The sequence below is a fragment of the Manis javanica genome, chromosome 5 (genome assembly GCF_040802235.1).
Source record: "Manis javanica isolate MJ-LG chromosome 5, MJ_LKY, whole genome shotgun sequence".
Classification (NCBI taxonomy): Eukaryota; Metazoa; Chordata; class Mammalia; order Pholidota; family Manidae; genus Manis; species Manis javanica.
Window position 1 is genome coordinate 111,598,761 of NC_133160.1, and position 14,006 is coordinate 111,612,766.

A 14,006-nucleotide genomic window follows, 5' to 3' on the forward strand; every position below is an offset into this window, starting at 1 on the left:
AAAGGTATCCTACAGTATGGGAGAATATATTCATAAAGGACAGATCCGATAAAGGATTGACATCCAAAATGTATAAAGAGCTCACACACCTCAACAAACAAAAAGCAAATAATCCAATTAAAAAGTGGGCAGAGGAGCTGAATAGACAGTTCTCTAAAGAAGAAATCCAGATGGCCAACAGGCACATGAAAAGATGCTCCACATCTCTAATCATCAGAGAAATGCAAATTAAAACCACAATGAGATATCACCTCACACCAGTAAGGATTGCCATCATCGAAAAGACAATCAACAACAAATGTTGGTGAGGTTGTGGAGAAAGGGGAACCCTCCTACACTGCTGGTGGGAATGTAAATTAGTTCAACCATTGTGGAAAGCAGTATGGAGGTTCCTCAGAATGCTCAAAATAGAAATACTATTTGACCCAGGAATTCCACTTCTAGGAATTTACCCTAAGAATGCAGCACTCCAGTTTGAAAAAGACAGATGCACCCCTATGTTTATCGCTGCACTATTTACAATAGCCAAGATATGGAAGCAACCTAAATTTCCATCAGCAGATGAATGGATAAAGAAGATGTGGTACATATACACAATGGAATATTACTCAGCCATAAGAAAAAAACATATCCTATCATTCACAACAACATGGATGGAGCTAGAGGGTATTATGCTCAGTGAAATAAGCCAGGCAGAGAAAGAGAAGTACCAAATGATTTCACTCATATGTGGAGTATAAGAACAAAGGAAAACTGAAGGAACAAAACAGTAGCAGAATCACAGAACCTAAGAATGGACTAACAGTTACCAAAGGGAAAGGGACTGGGGAGGATGGGTGGGAAGGGAGGGATAAGGGTGGGGATAAAGAAAGAGGTCATTACGATTAGCATGTATAGTGCATGGGGGGTCACAGGGAGGGTTGTGCAACACAGAGAAGACTAGTGATTCTACAGCATCTTACTACGCAGATGGACAGTGACTGTGAAGGGGTATGCGGGGGGGGGGACTTGGTGAAGGGGGGAGCCTTGTAAACATAATGTTCTTCATGTAATTGTAGATTAATTATACCAAAAAAAAAAAAAGACACATCACAGCCTCCCCATGCACAGGGATACTAGAGTGCACTTTAGCACTGCACTTGGGGCCATTTTAAGTGTGAGATCACCAAGAAGCACACAAAAAAAAGAAAAGAAAAAAAGCAAGACAAAGGCTTGGATGCAAGTAGTGTATTGGAGAAGTGAACACAAGAAAGCGGAATAGGGGACTATGAAGGATCAAATAGGGAAGGGGGAAAAGCCCAGGCTGATCAGCTCTGGGGGCAACTGGGCCCAATAGAATGTACCGCAAAATTGTCTTCATAAGGGATGGGAGAGGAGACTATGATCTGCCATCTCTCATGAGGCAAGGGTTACTCCAAGTGTGTTGTTTTTCCTGTCCGTTTTTGTGCATCAACTTCACTGAGTAGATTCCTGCAGGTATTCCATACAGTAATCATGGAGAAATGGGATTGATGGGCACAGAAAGTAAGAAACATTTGGTGTGGCTTGAGACAAAATCTGTTAAGTTACCCTTGTGTAACTGGTTACCCAGCATTGGTGAAAGTAAGGAAGTGAGCTGAGAAGATGTGAGGCAGAGCACAAGAGAAAGTCTGATACAGGTTACCTCTTGAACCACTGTTAAGTTCGCTTCATTACATAATGCTAGGTCATGACAGTGTAAAATGAGGTACAGTTCAGTGCTCCAACTGCTTCTGAGGCTATGATTAATATTTGTCTTCCCTCTTCCATCATGCATTCCACATTTTGCTAAGCTTTGCACCAGCACATCAGCGTGTCTAGGCTGCTTCCCTAAGGTTGGGTGTCCCAGACCTTCATTCCAAAAAGGTGTTTTATGTTTATTGGGCATGGTTGCTGAATTTGCCCAGTTATCCCTGGGCATGAAAGAACCATGAGCTGCCCACTGAATCCCTTGGGTTCCAGACATACTTCTTCCTTTACCCATTGGGTAAAACCAACCCTATCTTCTCATGCCAATATAATGGATCTTCACTGGCACACCAGCATTGTGAGCCCTCAATGACCCCTTTCTGGAGGTAGTCTACGTCCAATGCTTGGGCAGTGTGTGAGTGTAAAGGCTCAGTCTTAGTTCACCTCAGCAACTCTGAAGAGCCATCCCAGCTTCAGAGTTCTCCAGGGTGCCTTTGTGAGACTGCATTGTAATCCAAGTACCCCTTAGTCCAGGACTGATTTGTTTCCCACTATTTGATTCAAAGAGCATTCACTAAAAGTTTCCTGCATATTAATCTCTACCTGAGAGTATGCTTCCCAAGCAACATAACTTGACATACCATCTGTGGGAGTCATGTCAACAGCATATTGCAGTGCCTCCAGGACTCTTTGACAAGACTTTAAATCTTGAATCACTAGAGAGTGCCACCATGTCAATAAGTTGTTTCTTAATGTAGTCTTATTCAGGTCTCTCTGCTCTAACACTTTGAAGATCCACTTTCATGTTTCTCCAGTTCATGGCCAAATGTTAGCCCAAGTCTTAGAATTCTTTGGTCTGAAAGCTGTTTCCTTCTTGTGTAGTTGCTGCATTCCTTTGCTCAGGCGGCTATCAACATAGTTATTGATCTTAAGTTCAAAGAGATGAGGCGTGGGTAGATCTTAAGGAGGACAAACAGCATCTTTTGAAGCACCTGTTACAAATGAGAACTTTGCATGTTACCCAAGTAAAGGGAGGTGTTTTTTTTTTTTCCTGTAACAAGGGAAAGGGCTTGGAAAATTCAAGGATATCTGAGGATTTAGGCTTCTCTGACTTTTCTACCAAATGTCTCCATCCCAGGTTTTACAGTCTCGCTTTGAAAGCCCAACCTTCAACTGTGTTTGTTGTGGCTCTGCTATTAATATGCATATCTTGGGCCTGATTTTTAGCAACCACTTGCCCCATAGCTGCTGAGATAATGGTCATTAAATAATACCCTGAATGTATCTGACTTGAGTTAAAGTGGGTAATCTGAGTCTGTCATTTTCTTCTATCAAGGTGTCTAAAGTCCGTTTTGAGAACCAGACAGCTCCGCTATCCTTGTCCTTACCATCGTGCCATACTGTTTAAGCGCTACTGCCTCCCGCATATGCTGATGCTTCCCTTCCACCAGCACTGCAGATCCACCATAGTGAAAGCAACTGGGGTCATCAACCAGCAATGGGGTGACTAGAGAGTGACCCAGGTCCAGAATCCCACCTTGAGCATTTGCCTCCTTGGGCTACTTGTAGTATCTTAGCCTAAATGTCCTCAAAAGGCAGAGTCTGAGAGATCTTCCTTGCAAGGAGTTGATTTGGGGATGTTACCTCAAGAAATGAGAGTTGGGGCTGGGAATAGTCAAACAGGGAAGGAGGGCAAGCCATTTCAGTGGTGAGTAGTTGAGGTGATCACCTCTGTGGGAAACTGAGGCTTGATCATGACAGCAACCCCCCAAAGAATCATGTAAAACACACCTGTGAATGTCCACCTGGGGAGTGGAAAAGGTAACGATTATCCAGTGGCCCCTAGATCACTTAGTCAAAGGTCACTTACCTGGATGTTAATCTTCTCATATGTCCAGGCTTAGCTTTTCTCTTCACATATGACATGGTGAAGGATCTTGAACTTCTATTGAAGCGAATCAAGAAAATAGACAAATTTAAGCACAGTCCTCTTTTTAAACACTCATATATATTCTTGTATCCCTTTCTTTGTGGATCATGGCAAATATGTAAATTAATATAAAAACTAGAGTTTACTCTTACAAAGTTTATTATGTCAGGCACTACTTATATGCTTTATTTACATGAATTTATTTAATCTTCACAACAGCCCAGTAAAATATGTACTGTAATTCTCTTAATTTTCCAGGTGAGGAAACTTGGGCCCAGAAGGTTTAGTAACCCAGTATCTGTGTGATCTTGGGCATGAGTTGATGCAGGAAACAGGAAAAATATCTGCATCAGGTCCAGGTAGGAGTGCAAGTGGCCTTTCCCATTGGGCCAGGGGACCCGGCAGACCTATGATGTTAGAGGTCCAGCTGCTTTTATACAATGGGAACAGAGGAATATGTTTGGTACCTGGGGTAACTTGGGTGGTTCTTGGTATTTCCTTAACCCATTTGCTGTTAAATAGACAAGTACAAGAATCATGGCCTGAAAAGTGCCTGGTAACCACTAGATCAGCCACAGGACCAGAAGAATACTAGCTGAGGGTGAAAGGAAGCTAAGGGTGAGTGGATAGTGGAGAGAGATGATGAGTATCAATTGTAGCCCTAGAAAAGCTGCATAAAACTATATGAAACATAGAAAACATGTAGGCCTTATTTAAGAGGTCAGTGTAGATCAAATAGTGTAATTTAGAAGATCTGTGATCTCTTCTTGTACATTAGGTTTAGCAGTGTCTATAACAAGGGGTTGCATTAGTTGGGATTCATTTGCAAAAACAGAACCTACTCTTTCATTCAAGATGACTATTACATAGGGAATGAGCTAAATGGGTGAGGAAAAAATGAAGTCAAACAGTGGGTGGTGAGGCAAACCAGAGGTTAGTAACATCTAACAGCCACTCCACTCTTTGAAGCACTGGAAATCAGAGGATGAGGTTACCAGATCCAAGAAGTGGGTTTACCTATCAGGAACTAGAACCATCCCATGGCATGGGTCAGGGGTCTGCTCGCAGAAGGTGGTATCACAAAGGGAGGGACTGTCTTTTTGGGGCTGGGATCACAGGGAAGACTAAGGGTCAACTGGAAATGCTACCTGCAGCAGTTAGAGAAGGAGAAAAGAGCCTGGCTTTCCCTCCTCGTTTCCTCCAGTTTCCCACCATCTCTCATTGGCTGAATTTAGCCAGAAGTGATTGGCAAAGAAGCCAGAAAAATGTGGGTTCCCATGGTCCATTTGGAATAGAGGAGCAATGGGGAATGCATGGGGGAGCAAGCAAGCAAATCAGCACTCGTTGCTGTTTTTACCAGTCAGCTTTCATTCTTATGCTTCTAACCTTTTTTTTTCCTTTTTAAGCACTTTATTTGCATGATCTTTTTTTATGTGTTAAAAAAACACGTAAAATTACTGAGTTAACAATTTTTAAGTGTTCAGCACTGTTAAGTATATTCACTTTTGTAAGATAGAACTTTTTCATCTTACAAAACTGAAACTCTATATATACCTATTAAACAACAGCTCACCATTTACCCCTCCCCAAAGCCTCTGGCTGCCACTGTTCTACTTTTCTGTTCCTATGAATTTGAATACTTTAGATACCTCATGTGAGTGGTATACAATATTTCTCTTTTAGTGATTGGCTTTTTTCACTTAGTATAATGCCATCAAGAGGGATCCGCGTTGTAACCTGTGTCATTATTTCCTTCCTTTTTAAAGCTGAATCATATTCTGTTGTATGTACATAGCACATTTTGCTTATCCATTCATCCATCATGTTGCTTTCGTGTTTTAGCTGTTGTGAGTAACACTGCTATAAACATGGGTGTACAAATGTTTCTTTAAGACCCTGCTTTCAATTCCTTTGGGTCTATATCCAGAAGTAGAATTGCTGAGCCATAAGATAATTCTATTTTTAATTTTTTGAGGAATAACCATGCTATTTTCCACAGTGCTAGTACCATATTACATTCCTATGAACAGACACAAGGGTTCCGATTTCTCCACATCTTTGCCAACATGTGTTATTTTCTGGTTTTTTGTTTTTGTTTTTGTTGTCTTTTGTTGATTTTTATAGTAGACATCCTAATGGGTATGAAGTCATGGTATCTTGTTGTAATTTTGATTTGCATTTCCCTAGTTATCAGTGATGTTGAACATCTCATGAGTTTATTTGCCATATATGTATCATCTTTGGAGAAATATCTGTTCAAGTCCTTTGCCCATTTTAGATTGGGTTGTTTGTTTTTTTGTTGTTGAGTCCAAGTGGCCCTTCCTTATATATCCTTGTTATGAAGCCCTTATCACATATATATTTTGCAAACATTTTCTCCCATTTTGTGGGTTGCCTTCTTATTCTGTTGATAATGTCCTCTGATGCACAAGTTTTTTGTTTCAGTGAAGTCCAGTTTGTCTATTTTTCCTTTGTTGCCTGTGCCTTTGGTGTCATATCTAAGAAATCATTGCCAAATCCAGTGTTGTGAAGGTTTTGTGCTATTTTCTTCTAAAAGTTTTAGAATTTTAGGTCTTAGATTTAAGTCTTTGATCAATTTAAGTTAATTTTTGGATATGGTGTTAGGTAAACGTCCAACTTCATTCTTTTGCATTGGATATCCATCTTTCCTAACACCATTTGTTGAAAAGACCATCCTTTCCCCATTGAATGGTGTTGACACCTTGTACAAAACCATTTAACCATACACAGGAGGGTTTATTTCTGGGTTCCCTATTCTGTTCCTATTTCCCCCTTAGTACTGCTTTCAATGCATCCCCTAATTTTTAGTATGCTGTGTTTTTATTTTAATTTATCTCTAAATATTTCCTGATTTCCCTTGTGATTTCTCTTTTGATACATTGGTTAAAAATGTGTTGTTGAATTTCCACAAATTTGTGAATTTTCCAGTTTTGCTTCTGTTATTGATTTCTAAGTTTATCCCATTATGGTCAGGGAAGATTACTCTGTATGTTATCTGCACTGCCTTCTGGCTTCCAAACTTTCTGATTGGGAATCTCATTGAGGATCTCTTGTATGTGATGAGCTGCTTCTTGCTTGCTGCTTTTAAGATTCTCTTTTCATCTTTGCCTTTCATAAGTCTGATTATAATGTGTCTTAGTGTGGGTCTCTTTGGGCTCATCTTTCTTGGATTCCATTGAGTTTCTTGGATGTTGATATATCTATGTCTCATAAAATTTGGGAAGTTTTCAGCCATTTTTTCTTCAAATATTGTTTTGCCCGTTTCTCTCCTCTCATTCTGGGACTTGCCCAAAGCACATATGTTAATCCATGTGATGGTGTCCTGCAGGTCCTTTAGACTCTGTTCATGTTTTTCAGTCGTTTTTCTTTCTGTTCTTCAGCCTTAATAACTTCCATTATCCTATCTTCAAGTTCACTCATTCTTTCTTCTGCCAGCTCAAATCTGCCTTTGAATTCCACTAATGATTTTTTCATTTCAATTATTTTACTCTTAAGCTCCAGAATTTCATTTTGGTTTGTTTTTTGTTTTCTATTTATTGACATTTCCATTTTGTTCATACATCATTTTATTTGCTTTCTCCACATCTTACTTTAGTTATTTGAGCATTTTTAAGTTAGTTGTTTTAAAGTCTTTGTCTAATAGATCTGCCATCAGGTCTTTTTCAGGTACAGTTTCTGCTGATTTATTTTTTTCCTTTGAATGAGCCACTTTCTTATTTCTTTGTATTCCTTGTATTTTTGTTTTTGTTGCTGTTGCTGTTGAAAAATGGAATTTAAATGTAATAAGATGATAACTCTTGAAATAAGATTATCTCCTTTCCCCAGAGTTTGCTGGAGTTTTTCTGTTGTTATTATTATTTTGGCTTTTTTATTATTGTAGGCTGTCTCTGTTCCATGGATCAACCTATGGTGCAAACTTGAAGTCTTCTTAGGTCTTTCCTGAGTCTTTACTTTTTTCCCTGGGATGTATAGTCACTTTCTAATTTTACCTGTAAATGCTTTTGCTCTTGAATGTCCTACTGTTTAATGTTTGCCTTTTAGAAGAAGAAAATATAAAAATGAAGGGGAGGGGAGGGTGGTGGCCCTTAGTCCCCTGGAAGACATGTCAGCCAGAGTGCAAGGGGCTTGCAACAATGAGGGGAGGTGCAACAGTATCAGCTGCCCATTTCTTTGTCGGCACCTCTGTGATCAGAAGTAACAATCAGAGGACAGATCTCCAATATCTGGAGGACAGTGTCTTTTTTGCTTACCTTGACTCCTGAAAACTGTGTGTAGGTTGTTCCAAGAACAGGTGCATAGCTTCCTGCCATATGATTGGGGATAGGGTAACTGCTACTGGGCATTGACCAAAATTAATCACAATTTAAGTTCCAAGTCTTCCTCTGGAAGCTGCAAGTCTTCACAGATTCCAGAGTTCTAAAATAGTTACATCAGACAGATTCTGCCAATGCAATTGCTGTCAAGGTAAGGAGACAGATTGCTGGTGCTTTTCTACTCTGCAATTTTCCCAGAATCCTGTCCTACTTCTCTTTTTTTTAAATTGAGATACATACAATAAAATGCACAAATCTTAATGTACAGTTCAATCAATGTTGACATGTGTGTACACTCATGTAACCATCAACCAGATCAAGATATCAAACATTCTCACTAATTTTTCCGCTTTACCTGTTTCACCCATCTCCCCCTTTCTATTCTCTGATGGTTGCCATACCACCAGTTTAAGTTCTGTGTTTTGAGTCTATTTCTATTTTGTTTGTTTTACTTTTTAGATTCCACATATAAGTGAAATCACATGGTTTTATTATTCTCTGACTTATTTCACTTAGCATAATACCCTCTAGGTCCATCCATGTTATTCCAAAGGGTGTGATTTCATTCTTTTTATGACTAATATTCCATTACATATATGTACTCCATCTTTTTTATCTGTTCATCTATCAATGGACATTTAGATTGTTTCTATATTTTGTCTATTATAAATATAGTTGCAACAAACATAATAGTACATATATGTCTTTTCAAATTAGTAATTTTATTTTCTTCAAGTAAATTCCCAGAAGTGGAATTGCTGGGGCATATGGTTGGGAATGAATTTGAGAGCAAGCAGGAAAATGACCAGCACAGAAAACATATCCCTTCCTTATAATTATTTACATACTTGGTACAGTGATAGGTTCATAGATGATATGGTATAGACCTTGCCTCACAAGAGCTTCCAAATATATGGCTATATTTGTATGTCATTAGTAGTAACAACATGAATGCCAGATGACTTAGTATAATCCTAGCATTATTTCCTAGTAGGGCTATCTATGTATTTTTTATATATAGAAGAAATCATCTTGGATATTATTTTATGGGAGGCATGAAATTACTTACAGTAACAAGCTTTTAACTAAGATTCTACCTAAGTGCTTTTCCTTACACTACTTTATTGAAATTTTTACCTGTTAATTATGAAAATAAAAAAATGCAAAGTACAATGTATACATTCCCTCCTAGAAGCTTGGCTTTCTTTAGTATTTTGGAACTACATAACCAAGATTATCTGTCTACATTTAGTAGACCACAAATGATGTGTTAAAATGTGGTGCCAAACATATGGAGAAGAAATAGAATGGAGAATCGTGCTTTGAGATGTTTATTTCTGTGGAAATTTTAATCTTTATTTTTAGTATTTCCACATCTATAAACTATTCTATGGGGGGAAAGGGAGCTCCTTTTAAGAATCTTATTCTAAGCCCAAAATACTCTTGCTGAACATTTTGCCTATGCTCTTGATAGTTTGTGAACTATACCCACTACAAATCAGATAATTTGGAAAGTTTACATTCTATACAAAACTTTCCAGAAAAGAAAAAAGGACTTTGTTGCATATGTGAATTCTCTACACTATGATCAAGAAGTTAGTTCAGGCATTGACCCAAAGATCCTTCGGACATCTTACATTTTTTGTCCCACTTGAAGGAGGAAAATTTTTCTAGTGAGGTTGACAGCATGAGAATGTGCTACTTCTTTTAACCCTCCAGATTGAGTTTCTTCTCAACACAACTGGTCAAACAGTTGTTTCTAAAGAGTCTTGGATGCTATCCACATGATCAGGTTCTCATTTTTACATGGTAATGCCTTCCTTTAGAACGAAGGGAATATCTTTGGTACTCACCATAAACATCTGATTTTACAAACTCACTACTTACAAACCATGTGACATTGAATACCAGATTCAATGTGAAGAACATAAAAGACGGATGTTTCTTCTACTGTTCTGATGCAGGCAGTTCAGGGCATACTATTTTTGAGAAAAAAAAAGCCATTAGGAAATGCACATGGTAAGTTAAGGAGGTGAGAGGATATTAAAAAAAACTAGGTTCTTTTTGCAATTTCCCATTTTGGAGGGGGGAGCAGTTTTCTTCATCTTTGTACAGTATTCTCAATAAATGTTTAAGTTAAAGAATACTTAGAAATATAGCAGCTCTTCAAATGTTTGAAAATTGCCATACAGTAGAGAAATTAATTATTCAGCTCCTTTTTAATAGCCACCCTTTTATTTACTAGTTTTTCTCCCCTTAAAAACACGCAAAACAATACATGAGAGAGTTTAAAAATTATTAGAAGTGTTTTGATCACACAGAGACTTCCTAGCCACTACTTCTGGGAATAGACAATGTGGTTTCTGTAGACAGTCAAGCTAGATGACCACCAATTGGCCTCCCAACTTTGGCATTTAGAATGACAGTACCTTTAATTTTCATTATCATTCAGATAGTCATGTTCATATTCATTAATAAAATAATAAGTACAGAGAGTGCAAAGAATTAAAACACCTGGGGCTGAAGAAAATGTAATGGCCAGTTTACTTATTTGGCATAATTGAATGATAGTTCACCTCTTAACTGGACACAACTAAACCTCTTTCATTCTGTAGAAAGTTCACTTGATTCCCTTACTCTCTCATCTTGAAAAAGAAAACGGGAAATAAATTTGACAATGAAGGAAATGGAGGAGTCTACTCTTGTTCTTTGTTTTCCTCATAGCTCACCAGCTCTTTAAATCCTCTGGATCTGGTGAGAAGCAAGTTAGTGAAGGGGCAAGTTCAGAAACCAAAGATCATCCAACTCCTAGCGATCAAATCAATGACTTTTGTCCCTGTTTTCTTCTACTTTTCTGTCTCATTCAATCATGATACGCATCCATTTCTTCTGAAAATTTCCATTCTCTTGGCCTTTGTGAACCTTCAGAAGAGTTGAAAAAGCCTAGGAAAAATCACTTCTTCCCTTGTCTTATGCCTTTCTTCTCTCTCTACTACCCTTGAATTTTTCCAAGCATCAGCCCTGCTTGGTTCCTTCCCTTGTCATTATTCCATCCTCATTCCCACTTAGATAACTCCCTAATGTCTATCTCCATCCACCCCTAATGTCTTTCTTTATTTTTAGTACTCTGTTTCTGACTGCCTCTTTGAAAATTCCTGGGCATGTCTATTATTTCTCTATATTCTCATTTAAATGAATCTTTCCACCATTAGTTCTGTTCCTCATCTTAGTTTCTTAGGTCTGATGAGTAAAAGATTCTAGTCAAGGTTAGTCTAAGGTTGGGGGAGCCATGGGAAGAAAGGGCTCAGTCAGATATATTACAGATGTATACAGATTACAGTCAGAAATAGAAGACCAGTAGGACTTGATAAGTAATATTTTTCTTCCACTAATGTCCATTTTACTAAGTATAGACCCATTATTACTTATTTAAGTCTTACTGAAGGTCATTGATAATTTCTTTATTTAAAGTGCTGTTTCATAGTTTTATTTATAAGGGACCTGTAGAAGTACAAAAATAAACTCAGTCTGTCAACTGTATTTATGCTTTAGGCTCTTAAATTTCTCAAATTCAACTTCTTCCATTTTGTGGATAATCGGGAACTTAATCTCCATTGTTGTGGGCTGGTGTATGTGTGTGCTCACTATAATAGATTAAGGGCAATGAAAGATTAATCAAGTGTGGAAATTCATAAAAAGGGAAAACTTATCAAGGAATTAAATCTGTATATCTTTGTACCTCCCCTCCATACACTTTTTCTTCAAATGCCAAACCACCATGGATGCAGTTTGTTACAGGCTGATACTGACCATCTCTTTTTCTCTAATGTTGCTAGGGGTGTTCTTCTGACCTGCTTACATTCTGAATACAACTGGAATGATTGGAAATGACTCTTGGTCTGACAGGGCTCAACTGTATTTTAAACATTTGCTGTCTAAATACATATTTAAAAAGCTCTTCCAAGTAGATGCCATTTCCATCTGTGGAAATACTCAGCTGTCTGGAGGGATAAGTGTTTTGTCATGAGGGCTCTCAGTGTCTCTTGCCCTATTCTGAAAACAAATGCAAGAGAGAGAAATAATCCTTTCAATATGCATGCCAAAGATGTGAGAGTGCCTTATTTTAGTTTTAAAATCAAGGATAATGTATATTTGCCTGTTTACCAGAATTAGGTAATTACTATACAAAATTCTAATCTTGCCTGTCTGAACCTGCTGTGGTGAGACTGTCATTTCTAATGGAATTATATACTCATGGGCAACCACTCTTTCTCTAATGACAGTGCATTGTGTCTTTTCAGGGATGTAAGGAGTAGAGTTTTGGTGAAAAGATTAAATAGGAGAGGTGTTTGTTTTGTTCTTCTTTTCTACTCTCCTTATTTGTGACTCTGAGATGCCAAAAAGAAGGTGTGGGATGACTTTGGGAAGAAAGAGAGGAAAGATTACAAAGGAAAGGACTGATTTCTTTATGGTAGTGGTATTGAAGAATTGGTAGTAGAAGAAAGTTCCAAGACCTGGTGGAAGCAATAAAAATGGATTATCCCACCATCGGCTGTAGGTTTGTGTTGGTTAACATGCTATACTTATAGTGCAATTATTGTGTTTGCATTGATTTATTATTACTATGAATATGTAAAAGTGCTTTTTAAACTAATTTTTTTACAATATATATTCAGAAAAAATGATTAGATGAAAATACATCAAAATAATTCATTCATATTGATTATAGTCTACTTCTTTTCCACCCAACATTATAACTTAAGCATTTCTCCAGATTAACAAATATACTTCAAAATCACAGAATATTATAAAGCCATTCAAAATGTTTTTGTTGTGCTATCATGGGGCTGAATTTTGTATTTAAAGAATATATAAACTGTTTATGATATTTTGCTATTATATATCACTGAAACTAAATAAATGTACTAAAAATTTTTCCTTTACAGTATAAAAACTTACTTTGCTGACACTCAGAATGAGTGGAATTGCAGAGAAACATTAAGACATTATGTAGCTCATATCTTACCACATATGGAAGCTTTGATTTCTAATCACCTCCACTGTTAAAACCGAGAGAGCTGGGGGTTAACTCCTAGCAGATGGTGCTGCTGCTCATAGCGCTGCTGACTGAGCATCCCAGGAATTTAAAGACTTGCTTAAACAGGGTTAATACATGGCCTGTGGGAAGACAGCTGGTCTGTAGCAGAATTAGAGGTCAGGAGGTTACCCACATTTCCCTGAAAACAGAGGACACACCAGAGTCAGGGTCAGTGAAAGCCATTTAGGGAAAGGAAAAAGCAGAAAGGTTCTATTTAAGGGAGCAGTTGAATAAGAGGGTAGATGGTGCTAGGGTAAAACAGAGTAACTACCAAATATGGATGAGGGGGATAGGGAAATGAAGGGGCAGAGAAAAGAATGTCAGAACATTGTCGCCACAGCTGCTACGCTTGAAATGTGGAGAGAGACCATACCTCCCGCTCTTTTCCCAGCTCTGAGTTTCCTTGTCCTACGTTTTCACCAGCTTGTGCAAATGAGTTAGGAGAACTTTGATCTTTCCAGGCCATTAGACATTAAACATGACTAATTTGTAAGAAGACACAGGGATGTCATCAAGTGGAAGAAGATATTAATGTCTTGAAATCTCATCAAGGACAGTGCTGACACCTCTTGCAGTCCAAATTCTGCAAATGCCTTGAGAGTGAATCCTCTGTGGAGCACAATGATAGATGCTATAGGGCTCTGAGATGAAAAAAGTAAGGCTCAATCTCAGCTCTCAGGTAGTTTCTTATGTAATAAAAGGATGGTAGATGGAGGAATTAGACGCATGGTGCGACTATAATACAAGGTGACTAAGAAAGCTGGTACAAAGAAAGTGGTAGGAGGTTCAGCAGTAAGAGAGAGACAAGGATCAATGAGGAAAACAGTGAATGTTTATGTAGGATCTAGGGAAATACTAACAAAGGTGTAGGAGTCCAGTAAAAGTAAAGGAAATCATAAGCAAAGGCATTGAGAGACTGTTTCCTCCACTCCCCCCA

General features: G+C 38.1%; 1 long non-coding RNA gene across 3 annotated transcripts; it reads right to left on the reverse strand.

The window, feature by feature from the left end:
- Positions 1-1,131: 1,131 nt before the first annotated feature.
- On the reverse strand, positions 1,132-13,789 carry LOC140849384 (uncharacterized). Of its 3 annotated transcripts, none has more exons than XR_012131125.1 (5): positions 13,443-13,789; positions 12,998-13,208; positions 9,859-9,950; positions 3,578-3,652; positions 1,132-2,699 (listed from the first exon to the last, which is right to left on the reverse strand). It is a non-coding gene; the product is annotated as an uncharacterized lncRNA (long non-coding RNA). The 3 variants fall into 3 exon arrangements; XR_012131124.1 differs by having other exon boundaries at positions 9,825-9,950; XR_012131126.1 differs by lacking the exon at positions 9,859-9,950.
- Between the last annotated feature and the right edge of the window lie 217 nt (positions 13,790-14,006).